The sequence below is a fragment of the Prionailurus bengalensis genome, chromosome B1 (genome assembly GCF_016509475.1).
Source record: "Prionailurus bengalensis isolate Pbe53 chromosome B1, Fcat_Pben_1.1_paternal_pri, whole genome shotgun sequence".
Taxonomy (NCBI): domain Eukaryota; kingdom Metazoa; phylum Chordata; class Mammalia; order Carnivora; family Felidae; genus Prionailurus; species Prionailurus bengalensis.
The window spans coordinates 149,857,121-149,880,016 of record NC_057344.1 but is presented as its reverse complement, the minus strand read 5'-3'; the positions used below and the strand labels follow the sequence as shown (position 1 = coordinate 149,880,016).

Below are 22,896 nucleotides of genomic sequence, written 5' to 3'. Positions count from 1 at the left end.
TGAGAGAAGTTAGACAAAGGTTGGGGAATCTGGCTCAAGGTGATCTGGGATCTCCCACCATTGGGTTTTTCAGGCAGTTGACTTATAAAAGCTTTGGCTTAGGCATGTTAAGTATTGAACAGAGACGATGATGAACTTTTTCCCCACTGGGCAAGACAGATATTTTTCCCCCAATAATTGAGCTTTTAAGAAGCCAAACCCCGACAGTAGGACTGGGGTATTTTGTTTTACTCTAAGGTTTTTGGGGATCTACTTTTCTAGTCTCTTATGGCCATTGTTTTCCCATGTTGGTCCAACCAACAAAGTATCCTATCCACAAAAGGAAGGTGAGTGTTCACGGAAATCTCTCATCACATTTTTAGCCAGGCCGGGTCGGCCTCTGCTGATCCTATGGCAAAGAACAGAGCAAGAATCATAATAAAGAAACTAGGTGTGACAGTGCATCACAGTAAGGAAACATATAGAAAATAAGGACAGTCTTTTGTTCCACTGGACTGTCGATTCCTCAAGCTTCTGCCATGTGTAGATTAGTCAGCTTCCAGAGTGACTAAAGCAGGGCTGCAATCTCCCAGAGCCTCTAGAGTTGCAGATTGCTTCTTCCGTATGGTCAGTTTACATGGCATTGATGGATCAGCTCCCAGGAGATGCTGGCTTCACTCTGCTGTAGTGAATGCAGAGACCCACTTTGGCCACCTTTACTAAAGTAGGGGTGGACAAAATGACAGTGAACGGGACCCTCCAGGGGGCTTTTAGGGGGTGGAGAGTTTATTTCTTTATCTATATTGCATCTCCCGGTTTAAAGGGGCCAGTGTCTGTGGTCAGACTCACAGGTAATCGCTCCCTGACCCAGTGGAGTAAGGTGGTTAGGGTACAGCCAAGGGCTCGCATCTGTTGCCTTAGATTGGGTTAGGTTGTCTACCTCATTTAGATCCCTCCATATGCACTGGATAATGGGGAGAGGGTGCCCATAAGGGATTTTATAAGGGGAAAACCGCATCTGGTTCTTCAGCCTCCCATTTGTAGCTGCAGTCTGCCTCCTGAACGTCCCTTATCTCTCCCTGCCTAATGTTAACTCTTTCCCTATTTATTTCTTCCCTGGAATAGGGCCTGTAACTGCTGTTAGAAAACAGGGATGATGACTGCTCTGGCTTCTTCAAGCTGATAAGGGATGGTGTAGGGGTTCAGCAGTTAGAGTCTACCCAAGGGTCAGTCGATTGGCCCACAGTATAGTTCTACAGGAAGGATGGCAGGCATGAGGTGGCATAAACATTAGCAGACATAAAGAGAAAAACACACAGTAAAGATCATAGTGACCAACAAGATGGCATCTTAAGATAATGCCCCCAGGGGCGCCTGGGTGGCTCAGTCGGTTGAGCGACCGACTTCAGCTCAGGTCACGATCTCACGGACCGTGAGTTCGAGCCTCGCGTCGGGCTCTGGACTGATGGCTCAGAGCCTGGAGCCTGCTTCCAGTTCTGTGTCTCCCTCTCTCTCTGCCCCTCCCCCGTTCATGCTCTGTCTCTCTCTGTCTCAAAAATAAATAAACGTTAAAAAAAAAAAAAAAAAGATAATGCCCCCAGTTCCCAAACCTGTCAAATAATCTAGGAGAGACCCTGACTTTGTAAACAACATATGTCAGGGAATCAATCTCTTAACCCAGGTGATGGAGAAGTGGTGGCAGTAAGTAATCAATGGTGGCTCTATTTCTAAGAGTTTGGCCCTAACTTAATTAAAAAAAATTTAAGGCATCTAATGCTTATCAGGTGTTATTAAGAGTTTTGCTGAGTATAAGCAGACAGTCTGCTTTATTTTGATGTGTAAAACTTCTTTTTTTTTTTTTTTCAACGTTTATTTATTTCTGGGACAGAGAGAGACAGAGCATGAACGGGGGAGGGGCAGAGAGAGAGGGAGACACAGAATCAGAAACAGGCTCCAGGCTCTGAGCCATCAGCCCAGAGCCTGACGCGGGGGTCGAACTCACGGACCTCGAGATGGTGACCTGGCTGAAGTGGGACGCTTAACCGACTGCGCCACCCAGGCGCCCCCATGTGTAAAACTTCTTTAAGAGCCAGGAGTTCTACTAGAGAAAGAGTCAAGGCAACCATTTACCATTATTAATTTGTAAATTTTTAGGTAAGCTAAACCTGGGTATTATTTTATAAAGCAGAATTTGTATTACTTTATGTGCCTTTTCTGTCTTGTAGGGGAAGGCCTTTACCCAGTTAGTAAAAGCATTAACCCGCACAAACAGATGTTGGAATTTTTTTTTTTTGACTTTGGCAGATGAGTGAAACCTAACTGTTAGTCTTTACTGGATAGTCTCCAGTTCCTTGATTTTCTGGGAAAGCAAGTTTGTGGTTGAGAGGATTGTTTTTAAGACATACTTTACAGCCTGATAGTACTTGCAGAACTGTCCTTGACAATTTTTCTTTTCGTAAACATTCTTTGGGCCATTTGATAAGTTTTGTCCCTCCCGAAATGAAAGTCCTGATGCTGTGTTTTAATAATCTTTCAGCTCTGTGAGCTTGGTAATAGTAATTGCCCTGCTCTGTTTGTAACCATTCCAAGGGCTGGAGACAGTATCTGGAAGTCAGACCCCAGTTTATTTTTGTGGGGGAGACTAGTAGGATTGAGCTCCCTTTAGTAACTGATAAAGCAGGAAACTATTTTTTTGAACCCTGGGATCTACAGCCTACAATATCCAGTAATTTTCAAAAACTCACGTAATTGTTTATCTGTCCTGGAGTTAGTAGCACATAGTCTCTGATTTAGTTGTAATGTTCCTTTCTAGCAAGGGAGTGAGGCTCTCTGGCATTATCAGTAAAAAATGAGAAAAAATTAGGTTTCCCCATATACATCCCAGGGGCTGAGAGAAAAATTTGGTTAGAAATTTTTCAAAGATGCCTCTAATTATCATGCTGCCTTTGGATAGCTGGCCTGGAGTGGAAAGGAGGACAGAAGAGGTAGCTTTGGTGTCAAGAAGGAAATCAACCAGTTTTCCTTCTATATTCAGAGTTACCCGATGTTCTGGGTTTCTGATAGACAGTTGGTTTAGGGGAGCCACCGAGAAGAGCTCCAGGACCTGGTTAGTTCATTCCAGGGACATTAGTTATCTGAGCTCATAGATAGAGGTCCCTGAGGGCACTCAGATCTCCAGTGATTGTTTCCATACAAGGGGCATGGCTTATGGAGTTTTCATTTTGGTTGTCCCCTCTGAGGATGTTCCCATTTTAGTGTTCTGAAAGCCATATAAACGGCACTTGGTGCCAGGACCTCGGGAAGTTCGGTCTGACATAGTAGGTAAGGCCACAACTAAGGCTTCATATTTCTTTTCTTTTCTTTTTTTTTTTTTTTTAAAGTTTCCTTTTCTGTTTTGTTTGTAATATGCCCAATTGGCAGCTCGTAAGAGCTCCTTCAGGGTCCCTTCAAGGCCAACAGCTAATTTTTGCATTTTCTCTGAATACCTAGGGCTGATTGAGTGACAAATTTGTCCTTTAAAATCATCTCAGCCTTAGGGGTGTTGGGGGGATTCCCATATATTTAATGAGAGCCTCCCTCAACTTCTGTAGGAAGGCCATTGATCTCCCCATTTTATGCTTGTAAAATAGTGGCTAGTTTAGCATAATTTAAGGGGTAAGTCTTAGATTCCCCCCCCCCTTTTTTTTTCCAAACTATCTGTCTCATTAAGAGTCTGATTTAACAAAAGAATTATATCTTTCCAGGTCAACTCAAAAACATATGTAATATTCTGAAAAGCCTTTATATACTTACCCAATCAGATCTCCTTTTATCTGTCTTAAACCTTGTAATGTAAAGGGTTCCCCACCCCACCACCCTCTTTCCTGCCTGTAGGACCTTGGGCATATGGACTGTGACCAAGCAAGATTTTCTTGATTGTCATAGGGTGCATTAAGTCTATTATGGCCCAACAATAACTCACATATCGATTATTGCCGTTGAGGGAGGGGCTTAAAGAGCCAAAGTCAAGGTCTATTCCCCTGCCTTTTCCAACAATGCCCACGTAAATATGCTTCAGCCATGTGGATATCCATTTTTGGCATACAATGGGCTAAGTTTAGTAAAATGGCTCCCATGTATCTAAGTAAAAGCCCTTTATATTATCCATGCCTCATATGGCAGAGGCATCCATTCTTCTGCTAAACAGAAACAACACAAATGTGGAGGATTTGGAGGCTGGCACCAAGAGTATTGCCATTATTTCCCCATTCTTTGGATCAAAGGAGGAATTTTAATCTTAACCCTGTGTACTTTTAAAATCCATTTATTTTAACCTTAGTCCATCCTGACCACACAAAAAATTTCTTTTTAAAGATTTTCCTTCACGAGCCTTCTACAACTTTTCTTTGCATTTAGATTTTGTCTCAAGCCATTTTTCTCCAAATAGCCAGTCTCATTTAGGACAAAATTACTTTCTTTTACCTTCAAAAAAAATACATTTTCATTTTTTATATCTTTCTTTTACATCTCTTACTTGTCTACATAGAGTTGCTTGTCTTATTTTTACCAGTTTTAACTACATGTAGCAGAATTTTAACTTCTAGAAACCTTGGTACCAGTGAACTAAGTACTGACCAATTGTGAATTCTATGTTACATCAGAACTTTTTTTTTAGATGACAAACTTATGAATCCATTAAGTAGAAAGCATGCTTTTCAATAGTTCCAAATATCCTTAGTTTTGTTTTTTTTTTTTTCTGCAATAAGTCTGAAGCACAAACCTACATCTGGTAATTAGTGCTTTCACCTCTTATCTCATTAGATATCCAATGAATTCAATCTCAATTTATCATGCAAGCAAAGCTTTAAAGTTTTAGGTTACCAAAGACTTTGAAAGCTATCTTAACAATTACCCATGAAAGCTTTGAGACAGACAAAATTAACCATCACTTTAAGTCATCCTTTTGTTAACAAATTGGAACAGAGATAACATGAGCTTATTTAACCTACAGCAAATCTAGGTAGAATAATTTTTTTTTAATGTTGTTAAACATTGTCTATCTCAAACCAACAAACTTAAATTAGCTTAAACACTGAATATGCTTTACTTGAGTCCACTTAAGACAATTTGTTCCCCATGGTTAATTTTTACCTGGAATGTTAGTGGGGAAAACTGTCTTCGGTGGTCTTCACTTCTCAACATCTAGGGTGGGAAGAGGAGTTGATGGTGCCTGAGGTATTGAGGAGCCAGTTATGCAGGCCTCCCCCTAGGTGGTGCAGAAGCAGGAGGGAGGGAAGGGAAGGCAGAAGAGACAAGGTGCCAGCACAAGGCAGAGAAAGAGAATTCCCAGTTTTAAATCTTGTCAACTCAGACAGAGGAGCAGACTCCAGGTTTCTTTTGTTTTGTTTCCCACCAGTAGAATTAGGCAGTCCATGTCAGTCCGGAGAAGACAGGGAACTTCCCCGAAACAAAAGGAGTTTCGGCAGCTGCTTGGGAATATTTCTTAAAGTCTCCGTTCTGAAGTAGACTAACCAGAGACTGTTGGCTCTAATTATCATAGTCATTGACCCAGGAAATGAAGGAGACAACAAGTCCCCATACATAGTCACATGGTGACTCCAACCTGCTGCCCAGCGCCCAAAGCCTTAGAGTTGCAGCTTCATTCCTCCTCCCTTGTGGAACTACTAGGGCAAGTCTGGGAGGTGATCAGGCTCCCCTTCTGCCTCGTAGGGGCAGGTCTGACAAAATGAACCCGGGTTCCTACCAGTCTGACGGGTATTCTCTGAACTGGTTCCTGGGCTACAAGGGTTCCATTGGCACACACAGGGTCCTGGCTTCCGTACGCTGGGAGGGCTAGTGCGCTGGGAGGGCTAGTCTCCTGCGGATCAAGCAGTCCTCTGGTGCCTGGTGAACCCCCTCTCCAGGCGCCCTGAGGTTTGCATCCCTAGTGGCAAAGGAGGTGGAAACGCACCATCTCCAAATCCTGGATGAGAGCCCCCAAGTAATGGAGCAGGATTCTCGCACAGAGCATCATAACACTGAGGCTTTTCTTTCCAGGAAGCAACTTTATTCCTGCCAGCACCACTCAGTTGTGTTCGTACCCGAAGAACTGAGCCCAGAACGCCACGTGGTGTAGTTTTTTTTATATCTTTTTTACTTCTTTGTCTCCCATATATGGAAACACACAAACTTGTAGTCTGATTAAGTGATCTCATGTTACAAGGTCTTGAGGGACTTTGTCAAGTAGCAAGGTTGCCTTGAGGTTTTTTTTTTTTTTTTCTTTCCTTAGGGAGGGGGCCCTACCACAGTAGAGTCTGTATTGTACTATCCAACATATTGTGGCTACTACAGGAACATTCTCAATGAAATATCTACTCTTATGGAGCCAATGTGGAGTTTGATAAAATAAGAATAGACATACTATATGGAGATAAGTACCAAGAAGAAAAGTAGAACATAGTAAAGTGATAAGGAAGGAAGAATTAAGTAGTAAGAGAAAAATGATAACTAGAATTCATACATAAAGGACAGATAAATGAGTGGTCACACCTTAAATGTGATAACTTCAAATCTAGTGTCAGCATTCTTATCTACTCTGTAAACACCCTCGATATGTGACTTACACGTATTAGTGTCAACATCACCAGGCTGACAAAGACTTATATATTCTGAACATTTCTATGAATGTCTTGACTGTTTGACAAATTCAAAACGTTTAAATCTGAGGCCATTTCTTTCCTCCTAAATATGTTTTCCCTACTGTGTTATCTAGGCCCTACCTTAACTATAAATCTTTTTAGAAAACTCACACATAACAACATGAGAAAGCTCCTCTCTACTTGCTATAGATGGGATGCTGCCCAATTCATGAATCATTTAAAAAATTAGATCTTAAAATTTATTTGGTTGAACTTTGTTTCCTAACTGATTTGGTGGTAGCATTGGGATCAAAGTGAACTTCTTATTTTTAAGTTTTTAGTTTTAGTTTTGTAATTTTTTCATATGTATTTATTTATTTTAAGAGAGAGAAAGAGACAGAACATGAACAGGGGAGAGGCAGACAGAGAGGGAGGGAGAGAATCCAAAGCAGGCTTTGCACTGTTAGCACATAGTCCGATGTGGAGCTCACACCCATGAACCATGAGATCACGACATGAGCGGAAATCAAGAGTCAGATGCTTAACTGACTGAGCCACTCAGGCTCCCCATGGGATCCAGAGTGAACTTCTGATAGCATTTGGGGGGCAACAAGAAACATAGGTATGATGCCCCACAAGCCCTTTGAGTCCACTGTTTTTCTTGTCCTTTCTGAGGGCTCCTGGTAAGTCTTGGTTTTAGCTCTGTTCTTATATTCAAGCTACTTATCTAACTGGATTTCTGACAGGAGGCTCTCACAGAGCAGAACACCAGTTCTTAGCTCTTGGTTCAGTCCACAAGTCCATGTTGGAATCCCTTCCCCAGTTCCAGTCCAAGGTCCTTATTTATTAGAGTTTGCTGGTTGAATCGTTTCCCAATTTCCTGTCCAGAGTCTCCTGAAGGGCATCTGCTGGTTAAGCCCACGTTGGGGTTTGCTTGTGGTATGCACGGGGCCTTCTCTTGACCAGTCCAGAATGACATGTTTTGGTTGCTGCAGGTGTATTAAGGTGCACATGTTTTTTTGTCTTGTTTTATGTAAATAAAAGTTATTGGTAGCATGGATCTTGGAGGCCAAAATGCTGCAAAAATTAGTGGGCATAGGTTGAGGATTTAAGAGCTGTTAGAGCACTCACTGCCTAACTCAAAGACTCTGTGTTAGGATAAATTTGTCACAGAATGAGTTAGGTTGACACTAGGTCACCAACCAACCTCAAGAAAGTTTCCATGCAATGAGGCACACTGCAAAACACCTCACTAAATCCCAACCCCTTGACAAGTCCCTCTTAAGTATTAGTTTGGCTCCAAGAAACCCAAAACCTAGCTGAAAGAAATGGGATCCTCTGTATATAGAGAATTGAGTGTGCTTCCTTCCAGCTCACCTGCTTATTTTATGTCTAAGAACTATAGTTCCAGAATGTTCCAGATGTCTAGCAAGATGGAAAAATGTTACTAAAGAAAATGTGGAAGTAAAGTGGCCATACGTGGATCGTTCCAATCAGATAAGATGATTTAAGAAGCTCACTTGAAAGTAAGGGTTCTCAAACAGAACTGAATACCTCTTTTAATTGGCAAGCAGAAGCCTCCACAAGGCTAAAAAAGTTCAAAATAGTTTCATTAAAAGATTACAAAAGGCTAACAATAAATTAAAGATGTACGAAGTGCCTGAAACAAAAGATTATATGACTGACTTAACTCCTGCTGCTCCCCCAGTGTGATCCTCTGTCTGAATTGTTTCTCCTGAAGAGACTACGTAACTATAAACAAAAATCTCAGCTGATGGCCTTACAGACACCCCTAGATCTGCCTCCAAAGGATAGCTCCTATATGGGCCCCTCCCAGACAGGACAAAACTGAGAGATTTTTCAGGTATAAATGGTTACTTTTTTCCTTGAAACAACTAAGGGAAGACTCTGGCAAATACCAGAGCCAATAGAGAGGATCTTTGAAAAACCAGTAGAAGCCCGCCAAAGGTAAAAATTCTTACCAAAATCAGTTCTTCCGAGTCTCTGTAGTGCCCGCTAAAGATTGCAAAATGCAGTGTTACATTGACCCTTCCTTTCGAAATCCAAACCCATTGCTTTTGAACCTTTCTGTCCCAGGGACAGCCTTGGCCTTCTCATTGGTCTCATTTTGCATAACTGTGCTTGGCTTTCTGCCTGCCTGTTACATGCAAGGTTTTGTTTTGCTTTGCTTTGCTTTTTTCTTATTTTATAAGTGACTCTGGATTTTGAGAAAGTAATATTTTTTTTCATTCTCTTTAGGGACCCATCTGACACCTGATGGAGGTTATTCAATATTGCCAGAAATATTTAAAATTAAAACTGTGTACGCAGAGGGAAAGAAGCAAATTGAAGATAATATAATTGGATAAGTGAATCAATCCATAATGTCAATTAAGTTACCACCCAATTCTTCGAGGGATTGAGAAAAACTATCCTTAACTCACAAATCCTTTTGCAAAACAAAAGTCAGCTGTGCAGGCGATTCAGAATTCACCTATTCCTTTACCATTGGAAAACTTTCCCTGTTCCTAAGGCTTCTGAGTCCCAGCCCCGGGTTTCTAGTCCTCCCTCATCCTGCAGGGACCTTCCATGACCCTCCAGGTACCTCACTTGAGGTTGAGTGTTGCTGCTTTTACTGCTGCACCAATGCCCTTGGCTGGCCCCCGAACACCTTTGTAGTCTGTTTGCTGAAGGTGGGAGACAACTTGACTTGGCGGCTTGGCTTGACTCACCAGCCTGGGTGTTCCCACCTGCCCCTGCTGCCCAGTTGTGGCTGTAGCCACAGATAAAAACCTTGTTTCCCAGGAAAAAACAAAACAAAACAAAAGCCTTCCCCTTTTTATCTCTAAAGGCTTGTAAAGCATTGGCCTTAAGAAATTAAAGTGCTTCTTGGAAGAATATCGGTTCTTTCTCTGTCTTTTGAAGTTATACCTCTTATTATGCATTTAAAATGTAATGGATGGGTTAAATGGGGAACCAGCATAAAGGAGGGTACTTTTCGGGATGAGCACTGGGTGTCATATGTAAGAGATGAATCACTGGGTTCTACTCCTAAAGCCAAGACTACACTGTACATTAAGTAACTTGAGAATAAAAAAGAAATAAGGTCTACGTGTCTGTGTGTTTGGGTGTATGTCCACTCGTATATGTTGTAAATATGTGATATGTTTCTACCTCTGGATGGTATTGCTAAAACTAATTTCTGAAAGAGTTCTATTTAGTTGGTTTGAAGACAAGTGCTTATAAGGATTTGGTTTTCTAAACCTCTCAGAAAGATAGAAACTAACCTACATGTTTTTTTTTTTTAAGTTCACATGGTCTGGGAAAATATTTGATATAAAAGTTAGTTTAATGTTGATGTTTTAATTGAAACAGACATGTCTTTAGACGTTTCAGCATTAGATATAAAACTTTCATTCCACCTGGGTTTACTAGTGAAATAAGTTCATATTGTCTCTTACAAGGTCTGTCAACTACACCAAAAGAACAGACTGGAATAATGGCTGACTTTGTCTAATATTTAATGAAGTTTTTGTAGGTAATTCAAATGTAATTATTAATTTTAAATGTTTATTTTTGAGAGAGGGAGAGAGGGAGACAGAGCGTGAGTGGGGGAGGGGCAGAGAGAGAAGGAGACACAAAATGTCAAGAAGGTTTCAGGCTCTGAGCTGTCAGCAGAGGGTCTGACTCGGGGCTCAAACCCAGGAGCCCTGAGATCATGACCTGAGCTGAAGTCAGACGTTTAACTGACTGAGCCACCCAGACATAATCTTTTTAAAAAAATTTTTAAATCAAATATAATTACTAATAACAAGTAAATTAAATAGATGTAAACAAAATGTCCCTTGAAATATAACTTCCTCTGGAAGATAATTATAAGTCCTTGGAAACTACTTAATATTCTTCACACTGGTAAAAGTCAATGTTAGTCCATGTTAACCTAAACCAAACATTGGCTTTCATGCCTATTAATGAGTTAAAATAATGAAATATTGTACCTAAGGATATGATGTGTCTTAATCACAAAAAAGTTAATATTAAAATCACAATAATCAATACATTATTCCCCTAGAAAGTGATAATATTTTGATATTCAGATTCTTTTTTAAAAGGCGTTTATTCTGAGACAGAGAGTGGAAACAGAGGAGATGGAAAGAGGGAGAGAGAGAGGGAGAGAGGCAGTATCCCAAGCTGGCTCCACACTCAATGTGGAGCCCAACATGGGGCTGGAACTCAGCAAACGTGAGATCATGACCTGAGCTGAAATTGAGAGTTGGACGCTTAACCAACTGAGTCACCCAGGTGCCCCGATATTCAACACACCTAAACAGGACAGATTTTATGAACTCCTTTTTAAATGTGTAAAGACTAAACTATTTTAGCAATAGAAATACTGTATTTGTGGGGCTTTTCAAAGCACAGCATTGGGAATCTGAGGTGTGGCATTTGAGCTGTTTCACAAACCAACCGTATAAACCTGAGTTACCTCCTATTTCTGAGCCAAGTTTTACCTGTCTAAAAAATATGGGAAATGCACAAAATGGTCACTCTGGTTTGTTTCACCCCTAACATTCTCCAATTCTAAAAATTTTTTTTTAACTTTTATTTTATTTTTGAGACAGAGAGAGACAGAGCATGAACGGGGGAGGGGCAGAGAGAGAGGGAGACACAGAATCGGAAGCAGGCTCCAGGCTCTGAGCCATCAGCCCAGAGCCCAACGCGGGGCTCGAACTCACAGACCGTGAGATCGTGACCTGAGCTGAAGTCGGACGCCCAACCGACTGAGCCACCCAGGCGCCCCATCACATTCTCCAATTCTAAGTAAAATGAATATTCTCTGGTTACCAACTATATGTTAAAAAAATTTTTTTTTTTTTGTTTTTATTTTAGTTATGAGAGAGACAGAGTCTAGCAGGGGAGGGGAAGAGAGAGAGGGAGACACAGAATCTGAAGCAGGCTCCAGGCTCTCAGCTGTCAGCACAGAGCCTGACGTGGGGCTTGAACTCACAGGCAGTGAGATCATGACCTGAGCTGAATGAAGTCGGCGGCTTAATCTACTGAGCTACCCAGTGCCCCCCAACTATATGTTTTAGGTCATAACAGTAGAAACAAGAAAGGAACATGTTTACCACAGCACTCCTCTACTGCTGAAAAATTCTGTTAGGATACTGCTAGTTAAAATGCTGCTTTGCTTTTATCAAACTTCAAAGTGTACATTTATAAAAGCTTCTTATTTATAAAATCTCAAAAATAATACATACAATATTCTGTATTTTTCATATGACTTTTGGCAGTTTATGTCTGTAATAAATTATCCAATTATGTGCCTTTTGACTGTTGTCTTTTGTTTGTTTGCTGTCTACATAGAAATGAGCCTATGTTCTTTTCCCACACACTGTATCCTATAAATGATCTTAGTTTATGTTATCAAGTTTAGTTGGCTAAGATAGCATGGATTAACACCAAGGCATAATACATGAAAAATACTAATATTTATGAGCATTTATAGTCATTATAATTTTCATATTATATATCTCCACTTGACTTAATAATAGCTTTGAAATTGATATATCATTGGAAATTTTCAGAGTTTATGCAACCTGCCCTATAACACAAAACTTCTAAATGGTAATCAGATTTCACATCCTGGAAATTAACTCATCCAACAGTGAAAGCTCTCAGCTTTGTTGCTGGAAAGGCCACTGCTGGAAAAATCTAGAACTTACCAACTATGTAGCTTTGGGCAAGTGAACTTTTTTGAGGAGAGAATTCTTCATCTGACCAGATAGCATCCATTTCATAGAATCATAGTCATTGTGTCAATGTCATTGTCATAAGCTCATAAATGAAACTAACTGGAATTTAAATAAAAACTTGAAAGAATATCATAAATGAAATAATGTGTATGAAAATGCATCATGCTACTGGGTGTTCTATGTAAATGATGAATCTCCAAATTTTATTCCTGAAACCAATACTACACTATAGGTTAACTAACTTAAATTTAAATAAAAACTTGGAAGAAAAGAAAAGAAAAAGAAAATGCAGCACACTGTCGGGCATGTATTTCTAAAAGTGTTATCATATGGTCACCATTTATACCATCATAATCTCAAAATTCACGCTTTTTAAAATTTTAACACTGTCTCAAACCAGAAAAAAAATACATTCTCTTTCGTCTAGAGAACTATTCTCTATCTGATTCAGTCCCACAAAAAAGAGATAATGGTCTAAGTTTTTATATTTAATCTCTGCTTTATAATCTCTCTCTTTTTTTAAACGTTTGTTTGTTTGTTTATTTATTTATTTATTTATTTATTTTTGAGAGCTGGAGCTGGGGAAGAGTAGGGAGAGAGGGAGAGAGAGAACCCCAAGCAGACTCCATGCTATCAGCACAGAACCCAACGTGGAGGTCCAACTCAAACCGTGAGATCATGACCTGAGCTGAAGCCGAGACTCAGATGCTTAACTGACTGAGCAACTCAGATGCCGCTATAATTTGTCTTAAGCAAGCCATTAGCTTTAAAAATGCTTAACAACTTTAGTATTTAAGTGGAGATAATTGCAATTACCTGTTTCCTCCATCTCATACAGATATTCGCAAGATGAATGTACCCTATTATTTCATATCCTCAGGCAATTCTTTGTACATAGTCAGGAAGTAATGGATGCCATTTGCTACCAGGCACTATTATTGTCAGGGTCTTTTAACGTAGGTATTTTATGGTAAAGAGTTAATTATATTCTTCGTCTGGCATCCCCAGGGCCTTGTTAAATCCAGAAAACAGCTCTCTAATACCTAGCAATGGAAGAGATTGGTGAGATCACTATCTCAGTTCCTGAAAGTATATACAACTCTGCTTTATAATAGGGCCTTCTTGTTTGTAAGTGTAAATGATATACATGTTAGGAATAGTATAACAAGCATGTATCTTCATTGAAAATAGAATTGTGTATGTCTGTGTTTGAATGTGGGTTGTTTTTTTCTTTAACTTGATTTTGTCTTTCTTTCTTTAAAATGTGGCTTTTCTGTCACCATGGTGCTGTATGATTTCACCTAAAAAGTAGGAGCTTTGGATTTCTCCTGCAGAGAAAAAGACAATATTTGGCAGAGTTGGTTAGAAGGTTGAGCAAATGTTTCCTGTTTTGTACGATCAAAAGTAGGCAAAGGCAGATGGAAGAAGGTGGGGAAATAAACATTTATGGAGCACCCACAATGGATTGGAGCCAGTTTTCAAAAGGCCCTTTCAAGTGTGATTCTGAATAATTTTTGTAAATTTTTTTGACTATATTGTCTTCATCTGTAAAATGGGAATTATTTTATGTCTCATCGCATTGGATACTTGTAAGAATTAAATGAGTAAAGTACTTGGAGCAATGCTTGACATAGAGTAAAGATCAATAAAATATTAACCACAAAAAAATTATAATAATAATTTACCTTTCTAGCAATATATGAAATAGATATTATTTACCCCTATTTTCCAGAAAAGGGAACTGAGGGTTGGAGATGTTATGAGAAATTCCCAAAGTCGAACAACATGTACATAACGAAGTGAAGGATCATAACCCCAGGCAGTATTTCTCTGACATCAGCCCTGGTAACATTTTTCTAGATGTATCTCCTTAGGCAAGGAAAATAAATGCAAAAATAAACTATTGGGACAACATCAAAATAAAAAGTGTTTGCTCAATAAAGGAAACCATCAAGAAAACAAAAAGGCAACCTATGGAATGGGAGAAGATATTTGCAAGTGATATATTCAATAAGGGGTTAATATCCAAAATATATAAAGAATGTATACAACTTAATACTTAAAAAAACAAACCAACTGATTAAAAAATGGGCAGAGGACCTGAATGCTTTTCCCAGGAGGACATATAGATGGCCAACAGACACATGAAAGGATACTCAACCTCACTAATCATCAGGGAAATGCAAGTCAAAACCACAAGAGCTATTACTTCACACCAATTAGAATGGCTAAAGCCAAAATGACAAGAAACAACAAGTGTTGGTGAGGATGTGGAGAAAAAAGAACCCTTGTGCACTGCTGGTGCATCCATTGTGGAAAACCATATGGAGTTTCCTCAAAAAATTAAAAATGATCCAATAATTCCACTACTGAGTCTTTTACCAAAGAAAATGAAAACACTAGTTTGAAAAGACATATGCTTATTCCCTCCTATGTTTATTGCAACATTATTTACAACAGCCAAGATATAGAAGCAATCTGTGTCCATCAATAGAAAATGGAATATTTCTAAGCCATAAATAAGGATGAGATTGTGCCATTTGAGACAATATGGATGGACCATACAGTGTTCTATGCTAAGTGAAATATGTCAGAGAAAGACAAATATCATATGATTATACTCAAAAGTGGAATCTAAAATAAAAAAGAAGAAGAAACAACAAAAAGCAGAATCAGATCTATAAATACAGAGAACAAACTGATGGTTGCCAGAGGGGAGAGAGATGCAGGGTTGGGCAAAACGGTGAAGGGGAGGTGAAGATAGAGGCTTCTAGTTATGGAATGAATATATCATGGGAGTAAAAGGCACGGCATAAAGAAAACAGGCAATGACATTTTAATAGAGATGTGATGGGACAGATGGCAGCTACACATGGTGAACATAGCATAATGTGCAAGTTTGTCAAATCACTGAGTTGTACACCTGTGTATAAAGTAATGTAACACTGTGTGTCATCTATACTCAAAAAAATAATACACAGATTTATGGATTCTGGACACCATCCTGTTCCTTCTTTGTTTTTTGTTTTTTTTTGTTTGTTTGTTTTTCAGTTGAATAATTAATTGTCTTTAATTTAATATGAAAACATTTAAGGATTTTTAAATAACTTTTTAAATGTTTATTTATTTTGAGAGAGAGAGAGAGAAAGTGAGGGAGAGAGAGAGAGTGGGGGAGGGGCATAGATAGAGAGGGAGAGAGAGAATTTTAAGCAGGCTCCCTGCTGTCAGCACAGAGCCCGATATGGTGTTCAGTCTCACAAACCAAGAGATCATTACCTGAGCTGAAATCAAGAGTTGGTTGCTTAACCAACTGAGCCACTCAGGCACCCCAAAAACATTTAAGGCTTTGAATTTGTCACTGGTCAGTTTTGGCCAAATCCAAGAGGCTCAAATATTTCCAGTTTTCATTATTTACTAAATAATTTGTATTTAATTATATGATTACTAACCCAATAGATTATTATAAAGAAAATGTATTTGATTCGGCTTTAATTTGCAAATTTAACTTGTCTCATTTTACAATTTTTTTTTTTTTTAAATTTTTTTTTTCAACGTTTATTTTATTTTTGCGACAGAGAGAGACAGAGCATGAACGGGGGAGGGGCAGAGAGAGAGGGAGACACAGAATCGGAAACAGGCTCCAGGCTCTGAGCCATCAGCCCAGAGCCTGACGCGGGGCTCGAACTCCCGGACCGCGAGATCGTGACCTGGCTGAAGTCGGACACTTAACCGACTGCGCCACCCAGGCGCCCCTTTTTTTTCTTTTTTTTTTTTTTTTTTTAAATTTTTTTTCATTTTACAATTTTTAATTAGATACTCTATGTTAATTTGCTGGTTTAGAGAATTCAAAGATCATAAATTTTATATTTTACATTTGATTGTGATCAAAATGATCAAAATGATCATTTTGTGGCAAGTTGTATTATCTATTGGTAGTATAAGATATATCTATTGGTATATCTATTAGTGTCCATATTTAGTGTATATATGTGTATGTATAAATCTGTATATATATGTAAATGTGTAAATTTATATATGCATATATACAAATGTATTCAATGTCAATATATTTTTGAATCTTCAAAATATTTTAATATCTCTCAGATAAATGTTGTGTAAGATTTACCTCTGCATATCTATTTCTATCAATTTCTCTCAAAACTTTTAACATACACAGTAAATGAGTTTTTCTTCTTACTCTGAAAGTATGCTCTCTGAACTATAAAACTGTGATTGTGTTCATTATGGAATATAATATTTATTAACATAGATTTAGCTAACTCTTGATCTTTTTTGTTTTGAATCTATCTTATTAGACAATAACACTACTCTTTCTTAGCCTATATTTTTTCTCTGTTTCTCAATTCATCCTTTTAAAAATCCATATGTGTGTGTGTATATGTATATATATATATATATATATACACATATGCACACATATGTGTATATGTATATATATATATATATATACACATATGCACACATATGTTTATTCCCTTTTAATGTTTAAACCAATTTGAGCACTTTGGTAACAAAAGTATTTCATTATTCTCCTTTAAAATATGTTTCTTTCTTTCTTGTCCATCTATAATTTCTATGGGTACTGTAACTTTTAGCACAACCTTCTTTGGAGAATAAGATACAAAATTCAATGTCTTTGAGAAATAATGATATTTATATAGGCTGAAAACATTGCCTTCTGCTAACTTGACAAAACTGGAGTTAGATTAAGCCTTAAACCCACATTGACAAAGGCAAAGTGGCCTATAGTGGGATGAATCAGACCTAAAGAAAATTACCTGGGCAATGTCAGATCTCTTATCACCAAACCTTTTCCAAAACAAAGAATTACTCTTTTCTAGGAAAGATTAGTGTTATTCCACTGTTCCTCCTCTCTAAAATCTATTGTCAGGATGTGGTGCTATGAGATGCAATGAGATGAATGTACCTGTGTATGTTCTGCCAAAGCGAGTGCTAGATGTGTGCATTGTGAAGTTTCATAAAGCTTTAATTTTTCCTAGAAGGAGATGACTTTAACTCAGGTGTGCATCTTCAATTGTGACGTCTTAGATTCTGCCCGGACACACACCCTTGAAAGTATTCTTCAAGTTTTAAAGGCTTTGGATAGCTACTTCCTATTGACTTTTGAAATCAGTTCCAAACTCTTTCAAGTTTATTTCTGTCAAGTTTCAGAACACAACAGGAAGTTGTTCTTAGATGCAATGAAGAAGGATACACTTGCCAACATTCCAGAGAAAACAAAGGGTCTAATTGTTGCTGAAAATACCCTCTGCATACTCTGAGCCATCATGAAACACTAAATGAGTCATGTGGCCCCAAATGAATTTTTTTTTTTACCATATAAAATACCTCTTCTAGTATATCTGGAAATTTAGGGATCTCATATGATCATACAGCCTTCAACTATATTATCCCCATTTTCAGTCGGGAATATAGTGATTTTAAAGTTCAGTATAGCTTTATTCATGTTGATAGCTAATAAATCTATTTTAATGGTTTAAAATAAAATATAATTTTGGAACATTTTCAGAACATTGGCTTCTAATTTTCACATCTTGAAGAAAATATTTATATCTTTCTTTTTAAAAAAAACGTGATTGTAAACATTTATGCATTGAAAAAACCTGTATTGACTGGTCATAGGCATTAGCCCAAATAAATTAACCTGACTTACTAGAATCATTTTAATTTCAAATATTTAGGTTTAAAATGTATTAAGCTCTTTTCATCAGTTGTTAAAATACAATGCTAAATAATCTCATTACTACAATAAACATTTAGTGCTATCAAGTGACTTCATTTATTAAGGTTTTTTGTACTAATGTGGGGTTTTTAAAATATTGCTTAAATAATAAATCTAAGGTAAAAGTCAAAGGGATATAGAAGAGACCATTCTGAAGTAGTTTTTCATTAAAGTGAAAGTAGGAGAGTGCGCATGAAAAAATAATCGTGTTTCAAAACCTTTAGGAAAGTAATAAATTTGTAGAAACTGAAGAACACATTACTGTAGTGGTTCTCTAATTTAAAGATAAAAAAGATCATATATGCATTGTAGTGAAACACATGCCATATAGTCAAATTATTTTTGAAAAAGGAAATAAAGGCAGTCATCAATGGAAAATGCATTTATCTAACATCTATACAATACAATTCTTTGGTAATTTCAAGAAGTACAAAAAAGCAGACTTGTATCTTTACCTAGATTGGATTTCCATATTCTTACACACCGATTTTTAAAGAATTCAACCAAGTAGTTGAGATGTTCCTTTGAGATAAATATTCCTTCTAGATAAACAGAAATACTGAGGTGGAAGATTAATAACCTTTAAAATTAGTTTTAGCTTTACAAAGTTAAAATTAGTAGAGCAGACTACCTCTGCAGACAATACAATTTTAAATATGAAAAATAATGCTTGGAATTTATGATAGAAAATCTGGACCTAAGAATCCCCAGATAGTTCCCATTTCACAGCAAAACATCCATATGAGAATTTCCATTTCTCATTCTCTAATTTTTCAGTTGTTAAATTTAGTTTTATACAAAATATTGACACTTTAAAGAGAGAGTTGATAAATCACTTACCAGATGGTTGTCTTGAGGAACTGGAGGCCCAGAGTTTGTTTCTACAGAAATTGGTTACTGGAAATTTCCCTCTATATATTGTTCAGTCAACCAAGATAATCTGTCTTATGCATTAGGAAGAAAAGATGAAATCTGTAGGGCTATATGAGGTTGATAATTAGCTGTACAAAGTCTATTTATTACCAGTTTAAGTATTAAATGCTTAAGAGAAGGCTTTTTGTTGTTACTTGTGGTGGTAGATAGATGGAAACAAAGAGCCTGTGGAAATCCATGGAATCTGGAATGAACACTATCCAATAATTATGCGTAGTAAATGGAGGCTCTTTAACTTTCGCTTTTAATTTCAGCTATAAAAGCATAACACGGATGCCATTTCATGGCTCCAGTGTTTTTATTAGAAACCCTCGCTTAAAGGTGATTTATTTGTACCTCTAGAACTGCATGGGCAAATTAGACCAGCAGGAACATGTTCCCTGTGTCAGGGCAAAGGGAAAAGAACATGAAGCCAAGAAGAGTTGGAATATCTTCTGTTCCTTAAGTGAAGCCCTTACCATCCAGAGCCAGATCTGTATCACTTTTTTAAGCCCTGGGCCAATAGTGGTGACTGTGGTAAAAATTCTGTTTCCAAATAGAAAAAACTGATTTGAAACTCGTCATTTTCCACATGATCACCTATATATGACATGCTTCCTTTTTTGTTTCTAGGTCTTGAAATCATGCTGTTAACACAGGGCAAAGTTATTTAGAGCTCTGAGTTTATCAAACTGTACAGAAATGGAATTTGAAATTGCAACCTCTCATTCAACAAAGTATAAAGATGTTTTTTAAACGTTTATTTAGTTTGGGGGGGGGGAAGCACAAGCAGAAGAGGGACAGAGAGAGAGAGAGAGAGGGTGAGAGAGAGAATCCTAGGCAAGCTCCACACTGTCAGCACAGAGCCCGTCCCGGGACTCGAAACCATGAACCATGACACCATGACCTGAGCTGAAGTCAAGAGTCAGATGCTTACCCGACAGAGCCACTCTGGTGCCCCAAGATATAATTATTCTATATTATCATCCTCTGAACATCCAACCGTTCCTTTGGCTCCAGTGGGAAAATCTTGATTAAGGATTTTATCTTGTAGTCTGCTTCAGGGAAGAAACTAAGAAACAACCTGAATGTCACACTGCTACAGAATTACAGGAAGGCAACACATCTGGAGAAAATTAGATACCATTTATAGATTAATCTGAACAACAGGGGAAAATATTTCTAGTTTGCCTCTCCACAGGTCTTGCAGCTAGAATATGATGCTCAGGCTCTTCTCATGCCTCCCTTGCATGAGATTGAAGATTTATGTTCCAGAAAAATTGCAACTTATGGATTCAGGACCTAGTGTTACTAGATATAGCTGAAGAAAGCATGCCATTAATGAAAACAAGGGAATTCAGGGATGAGACTTTTCAGGTTAGTTTGATTGAAGGATGCATCCCACTTAATTTGACCTCATGAGAAAGGTCCAGGGAAATAATCTGCTTAACTTTATTCTCCTCTCTTCTTCAGATTTCCTGTCAAATAGAAGCCAGAGAGCCCAAAATCCTGTTAATGTAATTCATACACTTTAACCTCCCAAGGCAGAAAACAGGATGGAACCTGGAGGGGTAAATGAAAGGTATCCAGCCTAGTAAACTTGCCCCATTACTCAAAGGGTTTACTTTCCCAAGCCGTAATTATTATTGGTCTAAAAAGCATTGTCAAGTTGATTGCTGAAACAGTATTTTAAATATTCTTTTCTGTAGGGATACATTTTATAAATAAATATTGTTTAGAAATAAGTTTTAAAAGTTTGCATGATATTGTGCATATATATATATATATATATGCCTCCAAATGTATGTGTATATCTATCTATCTATCTATCTATGAGAGAAAGATAGAGAGACATACATTAAAGATGAATTATATATAGAATGAGACTATAAGTGTTTGAGGGTTAGCAGCAACACATCAGTAGATTTCATCAATACTACCCTGATCAGATAAGACTGAAACTTAGGGCAAGATATCTCAAAACATAAATCTATAGTTTCTTATAACTATGTTACTATGTATGTAGTATGTACCCTGAATGATCATTTAGGTATAGATCAGTTCAATGTTTTTGTCACTGTCAAGGAGTCGCCAACAATTCTGACACTTCAGCCCAAACATTGGGACTCTCACAGGCCTTCCTGTGAGATGAGAATGAATAACTGACTGAGTTTTAGGTTATGGCAGGGAGTTAAGAGCAAAATTGGGAGTTCTTGAGCTCTTCATCATACAATTCTTCCTGCAGGATTTCAAATCAATGCCAACAGTTTTGATAATAAAGGGCTGTAAAAAGTTGAGAGAAGGCCATGGGAGTTGATTATATTAATGTGGGCAAATATTCACTGTCCTGTACTTTGCCTTTGAAAGCAGTATATTTTCCTGCCCAATAACTTTGGACTTAAGCCGTGATCTTTGACCAATTACATGTGAGTAGAAGTGAGAAGATGCCAATGATGCTTTAAGAGACATTGTATTTTACCATGGATCTCTTGTTCTTTTTTTGTCTACCTTGAGAGTGAACATGTCCCCTAAAGGAGCTGCTCCTTCAGCCTGGGCCCCAAAATGAAAAACACATGTGTCAAAGTCTCAGCCTGTCTAAAGCCTGGAACCATGTGGCACTCAAAAGCAACACAAACAAGGAATAACCCTTTGTTGTAGTTAACAAGAAGTCTGAGATTGTTTCATTTCTTAGTAAAGCTGACTAATACAATTTATTTTCATAAAACTTCCCTAAATGGTGGCTAAGTTGGAGACTAGTTTAATATTTTCCCTATAAGCAGTTGCTCTAAAGTGTCTATAATAAATATGGCCCTTTGTAGACAACTTTGGTTTGGATATTCACAGATTTGGACAAAAGTACTAAAAGTTTTAGTTAATGTTCAATGGTTTCAAGAATTGACATAAATGAAAAAAATATTTTCATTGGCAAATGAGTAAGGAGTTTCTTTTTTCAAACTCTTGCTAATAACAAATATATATATGTGCCTAGGTAGACATAAGATGCTTGACTTGCATGGTTGTTGGCAGGATACCTCAGCTCCATTGTAGCCAAAGACAGATGATCTCTTTTTTTTTTTTTTTTTTTTTTTGGCCATAAGGGTCTGCCCATGGAGCTGAGTATATTTATGTCATGGCAGCTTTTTTTTTTAATTAATTTTTTTATTTCCAGATACTAAAAAGACTTTTTTTTAAAAAAAATTGAAATATATTTGACATATAACATTATATTAGTTTCAGGTGTACAACATGATGATTTGATATTTGTGTATATTGCAAAATGATCACCACAATAAGCCTACTTAACATCTGTCACCATGCAGAGTTACAAACACAGTTACATACAAAATTTTTTCTTGCGATGAAGACTTTTAAATAACTTTGAAATATGCAATACAGTATTATTATAGTCACCATGTTGTACACTACATCCCCATGACTATATTATAAATGGAAGTTTATACCTTTTGACTACCTTCACCCATTTTGATTACCCCCAGCTCTGCCTCTGGTAATCAGTCTGTTCCCTGTATCTATGACCTTTTGTTTTTGTTTTTGTTTGTTTATTTTTTATTTTATTTTTTTAGGTTTCACATTTAACTGAGATCATATGGTATTTGTCTCTGTCTGAGTTCCTTAGCATAATGCCTTTAAATTTCATCCATGTTGTGACAAATGGCAAAATTTCATTTATTGATGAAAAAAATCATCAACAAAATACAGAAAAATAAGATACAAGCCAAGACAACATTGTTTATTTTATTTATTTTATTTTTTTTTAAGTTTTATTTATTTTTGAGACAGAGAGAGACAGAGCATGAACGGGGGAGGGGCAGAGAGAGAGGGAGACACAGAATCGGAAGCAGGCTCC

General features: G+C 37.6%; 1 protein-coding gene across 5 annotated transcripts in view; it reads right to left on the bottom strand.

Moving 5' to 3' along the window:
- The window catches only part of LOC122478833 (sulfotransferase 1 family member D1-like), a 52,549-nt gene extending 33,217 nt beyond the window's left edge, over window positions 1-19,332 (bottom strand). Inside the window, exons 1-2 of one of the 5 annotated variants that reach the window (XM_043572538.1) lie at window positions 8,579-8,675; window positions 5,110-5,224 (exon numbers count right to left, since the gene is read on the bottom strand). The gene's annotated coding sequence lies outside the window, so the exon portion shown is untranslated. Of the gene's footprint in view, window positions 1-5,109; window positions 5,419-8,578; window positions 8,706-18,956 lie in introns of those variants that run through there. The other 4 variants (XM_043572539.1, XM_043572535.1, XM_043572536.1 and 1 more) reach the window with 4 other exon arrangements.
- Window positions 19,333-22,896: the final 3,564 nt, after the last annotated feature.